This window comes from Melospiza georgiana, chromosome 17 (assembly GCF_028018845.1).
Source record: "Melospiza georgiana isolate bMelGeo1 chromosome 17, bMelGeo1.pri, whole genome shotgun sequence".
NCBI lineage: Eukaryota > Metazoa > Chordata > Aves > Passeriformes > Passerellidae > Melospiza > Melospiza georgiana.
In genome coordinates, this window is record NC_080446.1 from 14,569,652 (window position 1) to 14,578,504 (window position 8,853).

Genomic DNA, 8,853 nt, shown 5'->3' on the forward strand with positions numbered 1-8,853 from the left:
GGGTGCAGAGGGGTTTGTTACATGAGACAGATGTTTGCTACCTGGCTTGTGACCCCACAGCAGAGGGAAGGGAGCCCTCAGAGCCCAGGAGCAGCACACAGACCCTGGTGCCTGTGCCCTCAGGATCAGCCACCCACCAGGGCTCCCACAGGTCAGGGTGCTGTGGGCTCAGGGAGGGACCTGCCCAGCCAGGCCCTGTGCTGCAAACTTTTCTAATTAAGAAATTCAACATATTTTCAACCTGGAAGCAGCCCATCCTCCAGGTGGGAAGAGGCAGAGTGGGCAAGGGAGATGTCTCCAGTGAAGGACTGCTCATGTGGGAATATGGTTTTGGGGAGCCTCCCTTGCTCCTCAGCCCCACAGGACAGAAACAGTGGGGCTGCCTGTAGGGTGGCCAGCAGTGCTTTTGTTCAGGTTCAGAGCAGGATGGCCATGCCTGGCAATTTTCAAAGAGGAGCTCAGGGGTTCATGTGGTGCTCCAGCCAACAGCAGAGGAAGATGTTTAGGTTGGATATTAGGAAAAATTTCTTCATGGAAAGGATGGTCAGGAATTGGAACAGGCTTCCCAGGGTGATGGTGGACTCACCATCCCTAGAAGCATTAAAAAAACATGTAGATGTGGCACTTGGGACACAGTTTAATGGTGATCCTGGGATAACAGTTGAACTGAATAATCTTAAGATGTCTTTTCCAACCTTAACAATTCCATAACTCTGTGCTGGACACCCTGATCACCCCAGTGCATTTTTTGTCCAGTGCTCTGGACGTGCTCTCCCCTGCACACTGGCAGGGAAAGCTGTGCTCTGCAGAGTTGCCACAGCCAAACCCCTGGGGTTGAGGAGGGGATGGCACTGTGCAGGGAGGACACTTGCTGTCCCTGCAATCCACACATTTTTCCTTTTTCTCAAGGCCAGACCACTGCAAGCTGTGGGTTCCTCCATACTGGGTGCACTGAGAGCTGTTGCCAGGCCTCAGGCCTCTCATTTTCCAGTAACAGGCATGACTCAGTCACTCTGCTTCACTTGGTGGCCTTTCTTTCTCTATGACCATCCTCCACTTGTCTCTCCCAGAAAATTACCCTTGATTTTAATTACCAGGTCCCAAGCAGAGGGACCCAGGGGATTAGGACTGGGGCTGGGCTCAGGATCTGGAGATTCATTCACATCTGACTTGGGGCAAGCACCTCCAACTCTCCCTACTTTTGTTTTCCCCTTGCCTGTTTCAACAGAGCCATCCTCTTGCCTGTGTCAGTGCAATCTCCAGTAGTGCTAAAAATGACTATACTTGTAATGTCACAAATACTGTACAAAATGTTCACTCAGACCCCATAGCACCCACTAAATGCCCTTATTGGACATTTGGGTTAACTTCAGTTGTAAGGTTTGACTGGTAAGGGCAATCCCTGGTGGCTCCTTCCAAAGAAAATCATCAACTCACAGCATGGTTTGGGTTGGATTTCAAATCCCATCCCACTCTGCCTCCTGCCATGGCAGGGACACCTTCTACTGTCCCAGGCTGCTCCAAGCCCCATCCAACCTGGCCTTGGACACTTGCAGGGATGGGACAGCCACAGCTGCTCTGGGCAGCCTGTGCCAGGGCCTCACCATGCTCAGGATGAAAAAATCATCTTTGCAACAGGAGAAGCCCCTTCCCTGCAGGTATCTCTGCCAGAGGGGCCAGGGCAGGGGGACAGTGCAGCCCTGGCTCCCTGAGCAGCACAGGTGAGGCACAGGTGGGATTCCTGTGTCCATCCCAACTCCATCTCACAGATGACCAGTCCCTGCCCCAGTCCCCTCTGTCAGTCTGGAGCCCCCAACAGTTTAACCCAGTGAGAAGGTGGAAAGGCAAGTTCAGGACAAGCCAAGCTTCCATGTTCCTTAAATCTGGTTTTACACATCTCCCCTTTGCCCCTCAGACTGGACTTGATCCCAGCTATTGCAGCTGAAACCCAGGGTGGCAATGCCAGCCCTTCCAGCAGCCATCCAACCCTTCCAGCAGCCATCCTTGCATGGAATTCCTGTGGGGAATTCCCAGGAGCTCTCCCATGGTGCCTCTGTACACAAATCAATACCCACAGAACTGAAGGATTAGGAAGAGGAGTACTTCTCAATGTCACCCACAGTCACCATATGGTGGAAGTCACAAGTCTGCATTTCTGGGGGCTCATGTTGGCTTTGCTGCATTGGTTTGGACCAGGATCAAGCTTTCCACAAATCTGACTGATGTTTTGGGGAAAGCTTGCTGCTCACCTGACTTTGATTTCATCATTCAGCCCGTTCCCTCCATCCCTTCTGAGGATTAACTGGAAAAATACTGATCCAGACACTGGTTTCAGCTTAGCAGTGGCTTTCCAAGGCAGGGCTGATTCCCACTCTAAGGACAGCATGGCTGCCTTACAGAACAAAGCAGGGATGGACAGAAAACTTGTCACAGGACGAATTTGCAATTCCATTTCTTTAAACCAAGAAATATGTTCACTATTACTGAGGCTGCACACAAGGAGGTGGCTTCTGTATTCCTGTTGCCTTTATTTCCAAGCAGAGAATAAAAATTTGTACTTCAGTGGTTTAAAACAACACCAAGCTCTTACAGGGCAAGAATATTTGACCCTCAAGTGCCCACAGGCTCTGACACTCCCTTCCCATGGCTCTGCAGCCACCTCCAGCAGCTACCAGAGCCCACACAACAGGAAACCTCTGTGCCATCTGCAGAGTACAGCACTGTAGAGCACCACGTGCCTTTTTTCCACATTCTTGATGGAAAATAAGGCAAAAGGACAGGACAAGCCTTCAGGCATCTCCACTGCAGTGCTCTGGGGCTGGATCAGGCTTGAGAGCACAGGTCTGGGGAGGACCTGGTGCTCCAGGAGGCTCAGCAGCTGGGAAGGGCTGCTCCAGTGCCCTACAGGACCACTACACACCTGCACAAAGGCCCAGCTGCCTGGGGGCCCCAGGCTGTTTTTTCACACCTCTACTGGACACCTGGGTGTGCAAGCTGGTCCCTGAGCAGGGGAAGTTCAGCCCAGGAACAGTGCATGAGTGATATGCTAAGGCTGAACAGCAGGCCTAAGCCTGAGGTGACTTATATGATGAATCTTCAGCATGATGCTATTAATACCATCAAGGTTCTTTAGTTAAATATAGATTATTAAAGCATTTATATTAGTTATTCTTAATGCCGAACTGGCTGTTGTAGAGATGTCTCTATAACCTTGTGTAGGGTATATCAAGAAATCTTCCCTACAGATGTCCCTAGAGACTTGTCAGAATATTTTAGGCAAAACCCTCCTGGCTGTGGCCTGGGCTCTGGCCAAGCCCTGTCCCCAGCTGGCCATCAGATGTTTTCTGCACCAAAAGGCAAACAAGTCATTTGGACCTGTCAATTTGGGCCTATAAAGCTGGACCCTGCTTTTGGGTGAGCTGGAGAGCTCAGCTAGGGGTGGATGCACCACGTGGGATTTCCCAGTTGCTGGAAGGGTTCTCCAGGCCCTTGCTGCAGAACAGGGCTGCCCAGGCACTGAGGGCTCTGCCTGATGGTGGAGTGTTCAGGCAATTGGTGATGTATCTTCCTCAGCCACTATTCCCCCTCTCTGGCTCTTATAGTAATGATTAGATGCATTACCTTGCTTATTTTTACCTGTTGCTAAAGCCAAGAGAGTAATAAGCTTATTGTTTTACCAAATGTATCCTCTTACTTCTGTTTTGCCTCAATATTAATAGTAAAACAAGACCATTCTTCCTCTTGGTGCCTGTGTCCATTCTATTGCCCCTGTCAACTTGCCAAAACAATGGGCAGGGAAGGGAAACAGGGAAGGGGCACAGGGAGGGATTCGCTGCTCAGAAATGCCCACAGGGCTTCTCTGCATCTGGCTCCTGCCTGAAAACACACACTTGCCTTGAAGACAAAGAAATCTAATAAAATGTTTGAGAAAACCCTCTGCACTCACAGTCAGAGGCACAGTGCAGTTCAGCAGCTGCCAGCCCAAACCCAGCTTCCTGTTCTTAAAACAGAGACACTCGTGTGTGACCACACAGGCAGAGGGAGCTCCCACCATGTGAGCCTGTGGCCTTGAACCACTGTCAGCAGAGGCTGAGGCAGAAGCAACGAGCCACGTGTGTCAGAACAACAGACAGACAGACAGACAGACAGAGGGGTGTGGGAGCTCCCCAGGAGGGGGAACCCAGCAGCAGCTCCTGCCCCCAGAGGCACAGAGTGACAAGCAGTGGAAGGAACCTGCCTGAGGAAGCACTTGTCCCTCCCCACTGTCCCTGGCTGCTGTCACCAGCAGCTCCTCCTCAGCTGGGACAGGGCAGAGCTCAGGAATGTGGGGCAGATCCAAGTGGGATTCACAGATCTGTTTCCTACTGGCTTCCCATAGAGGAAAACATGGCAAAGAAACAGAGTGTGATCACAGAGCTGCTGTTCACAACCCACTTTGCCTCTGCAGCGTCTCTTTGCTCCAGCTGTTACAGACCCACCTGCTTTTCTTTACTTGAAATGGAGGAAGGAAATGGTGCTGCTGGCTGTGAGTGCTCAGCCATGCCCTCAGCACACTGCATCTGGACAGCCCATTTTTCAGAGATGCTGCTGTCAAGGTGAGTTGTTTAGCCAGTGCCCAAAAGCTGAACAGAGCTGTTTATCAGGCCCCTTTGATTCCTCTTGCCTAACTTCAGGTGCCCAGAGTTTCAGTGTTCAGCTCACTCATCAGCTCATCCCTTCTCCACCCAGCAGAGATGTCTGAGGTGACTTTGGAGCTCTCTGGACAAGCCCATCTCTCCCTCATGTAGATGACAAGCTTCCACTAGATGATTAATTGCCTTAACTTAGCTGGCACCAATTTCATCTTTGGGGATTTTTTTTTTTAACATTGCCATTGAAAACTCACTCTGAAAAATATTCAAAGCAGAAATACAATCTTTCTGGGCACTGAGAGAAAGTTAATTTGCTTTCTTACAAAAATATCTGTCTTACATGTAAAGGAAGTTCTGGTACATGAAGCCAGTCGAAGAAATCTGAAGTGCAGTTTATTTTCTCCTGTCTCTGAACCCAAAGAAAGACAAAAAACTGCTCAGGTCCTGTTTTTGATCCAGGCCACTGCTAATCTCCATAAGGACCACAAACCTCATGCTGTCTTCTGTCAGCCAGCAGCAGAAAGACTGGAAGATACCTGCAGCAGTGCTATTTCAGACTGCTGGGAAAATGTGTTCTTTTCCAAGTTAATAAATAGAAGGCAAGCACCTTTCTCTCAGCAATTTCTAGAAAAAGCAATACCCTTCAACTTAACACCAGTTTTTACCCATGAACCCCCAGAAAAAAAGAAGTAATGAGCAGTCATGTAGCCCACAAAAATTAAAGGCATATGAATTTATGGGTATTTTTTCACTGACAAGCCCAAAAGCTGTCAGGTGTTCTAGTCAATAAACTCCAACAGAAGACAACTTGAAAAGAGGCAAAAGCAACTCAAATGTTTATCAGCAGAGGACCCCAGTAGAGTGAGATATGTAAATGTGACTCTCTCAGGAACAGCAAACCCACTGAGGACCCCTAATGACTACAATGCAGTAACTACTGCTGTGCAAGGTCTGGGTGGTAAAGGAAACAAAGTATAACACTGAAGTGGTTGACTATGAAAATAAAACATGACAGCTTGGCCAAAATAAACGGTGGGTAAAAATTACCCCTGGGACATGGGATAGGGTGGGATACATCCCACAGGAACAGGAAGCACCCCTGAGATATGTAAGTCATTGCACAGAGCCCTGATGAAATCTCAGAATAACAACTAAGCTGTGGTCTCCCAAATGCAAAAAAAAAAAACTGCATTAGGCTGAAAGAGTTGCCAGGGAGGACTGGAGGGTGCCTCAGGAATCAGAACACCTAATTTGTACAGTGAGTCAGGAAAAGGAGTGGCTTGTTTACCCCAAAAAAATGTCACCATTGCATAATTCCAGCGGGGCACACAAGAAGTGCCCATACCAGCATCTGTTTGCAGGAACAAAGATGAATCATCCCTGAATTGGCTCAGTGTTAAACAGAGTGTTTTATGAAAGTTCTGTGATGCAACAAGCCCAGGTTGAATTCATCCATCCCCTGTGTGCTCTGCGTGGGTGCCTGGCGTGGGCAGCGCGACCGAGAGAGCGCAGAGCTCCAGCAGCAGCAGAACCAGCAGCACCAGCAGCAGCAGCACCAGCTCCAGCACCAGCAGCACCAGCAGCAGCACCAGCAGCAGCACCAGCTCCAGCAGCACCAGCAGCTCCAGCAGCAGCACCAGCAGCAGCACCAGCAGCAGCACCAGCAGCAGCAGCAACTCTAGTGCACGTTTGGCTCCATCAGATCTTCTCTTTGTAAGGCAACAACACCTGGAGGCTGCAGGACAGGCAGTGTGAAGGTCCCTGAGAGCTGCATTTGCTGCTCCCTGTGTGGACCAACAAGCGTTCCACGGTCACACTGTCACACTGCCACACTGCCACACTGTCACACTGCTGCTGGCACCACTGCAGGAGATCCCAAACTGCAGCTCCTCACACTGCTCCCAGGCCTTAGCACACCCAGCCCTCTGTGCATGGGCCCACCAAATCACTTGCAGAGTCAAGGAATTTCAGGAATCAAGGGTAGCCAGTAAATGGCCCAGTGCTGCAAAATCTATCATCAGTTTGGGGTAAACACCAGGACTCAGAAGATCAGGTTTATGCCTCTGGATAAAAAACCCAAAAAAAAAAATAAACCACCAAAACCAGAACAACAAAAACAACAACAACAACAACAAAAAAGACAAAAAAAAAAAAAAAAAAAAAAAAAAGACACAAAAAAAAGCCAAAAAAACCGTGCTGCGCTAACTAAGCAAACCAGAGTTTTCTCAGTTTTCTGGTGTGTGCCCTTTCAGCTCCTTGCTGGAAGTCTCTGTTCAGCTCAGTATGAGTCTCTGACAGCCCCAAGATCTCTCCTCTGTTCTGTGTCATCCCTCTCTGCCCCGGCACTGCTGTGCCAGCTGACTTGGAGCAGCACAGCAACACTGCCAGGTCCCAGACTATTGCCTGTGCAAAACGAACTGCCTGGGTCTCCTGAAACTTCCTTTGATTTCCATGAAGCCTGTAAGAACCCCAAGGGTTGTAAAGGTCTGTTCCTCCATCTCATTTGGCTGAGAGTGGCTTCAGAAGTTACTGCAGCATCACAGTGTGTGTGTGTCTGTGTGTCTGTGTCTGTGTGTGTGTGTTTACTGCAACTCCTCAAGGCAGCTCCCACCCCCAAATTAGTGGCCATCAGATAGCAACTGGTACTCAACCCTCTCATATTTGCCTGATGTATTTGATGCTTTGAGAGGGCTGAATATGTCAATTAGTTTAGGAATTTCCCTCCATTGCTAGCCCTGGAATCTCCTCCTCGAGAAGTGCTGGAGCAAACTCATGCTCCAGAAAGCATTGCTGCATTTATCATTAATTATTCTTTGACCTTTCTTTTTGGTTGGCTTTGCACACTAATTAAACACAGAACAACTGTAGTGGCATGATTCCACATCTGACTCCTCGGGGCTTATCTGAATCTCCCCAGGGCTGCATCAGACACTGCTGGGCAGCACATGGCACAGCTCAGACTGGCACAATCAGCACCCTGGAGCAGTGCAGCTTTAACCACACCACTGTGTGCCAGTCACTCAGCAAAGCAGCAGTCACAGGCAATGGCAAACTGCCATTTGGAGAGAACCTGCACACCAAAAAAAGCATTTCTGATCAGAAAACTCAAGATACCATTGTGAACAGCTGCAAAGAAGAATCAGCATTTCTGGCTTCCTATTCACAGATGCTTGCACAAATAAATTAACTTGAATGAATTCACCCTGATTTACCAGAGGATGTGGCAGACTCGGTCAGTCCTGGGGCCATCACAGCCCAGGGCCAGCCAGAGCCACACTCTCTGTGTGAAGAGCAGCTTTACCAGCACAACCCACACTTTGTGCCAGAGAGCCCAAAGCAGAGCAGCTGCCCCACGCCAGGCTGAGCACTGGAGCTCTCCTCATGGCCTCAGCACCAGCTCTGCTGTCTGTGGCAGTGGAGGAGAGAAGCCTTACAAAGGCAGCAGCTGAACCCCAGTGAGCACAGCAGGAAACTGTCCAGGGACCAGCTGAAGATGGTTCTGTAGCACAAAGGGATTCATGTTCCAAGCAGCCATGGTCCATAAAGTTTATGTGACTGAGCAGCTAACCCCACCAGCCTCTCCAGTCCTGGGCACAGCACATGCTGGGTCACCTGGGCCTTTAGGGATCACATCCCAGAAGAATTCAGCCTTTCTCCATTTCTGCAGGTGGGTGCAACTCTACAGCATAAATGCAACATAAATGTTGACTTAGATATTATCCAGCTCTTTTCAATGGCAAGCCCAGTACACTCAGCAAATCCTAGTTTTAATTACATGAAAATTGCTGTCTTCACATACCATGTGAAATGTGTTTTTCACTGTTGCTCATTTTTAGGAGATTATCATGTCTTCCTTCCACTTGCCTCCATTCAGATGAGGTGTTGTAAAGGCTATTTTTGTGTGAGACTGTGTGAACGGGCTGCACACGTACCCAGGGCTGGGGATGGAGGAGCAGTTGTTGAGAACAGCAGGGAGGTCCATGCTGGGAAGGCGGGTGATTGAAAGTCTCCCAGAACTCCCAAGCTCTGGAGCTGTGGAACCCACACAGACTGAGACCCTGGCTCTGCCAAGAGCCTTCTGAAACCAAATCAGCGCCCTCACAACAGCCCTGACCGTCACCACAGCCCAGCCAACACGCGGGCAGATACCGTGGGGGTCTGTGAAACACCTGAAAAATAAAGAACTGTCTGAGGGGATTTCCGAACAGCTCAGAAGCCACCG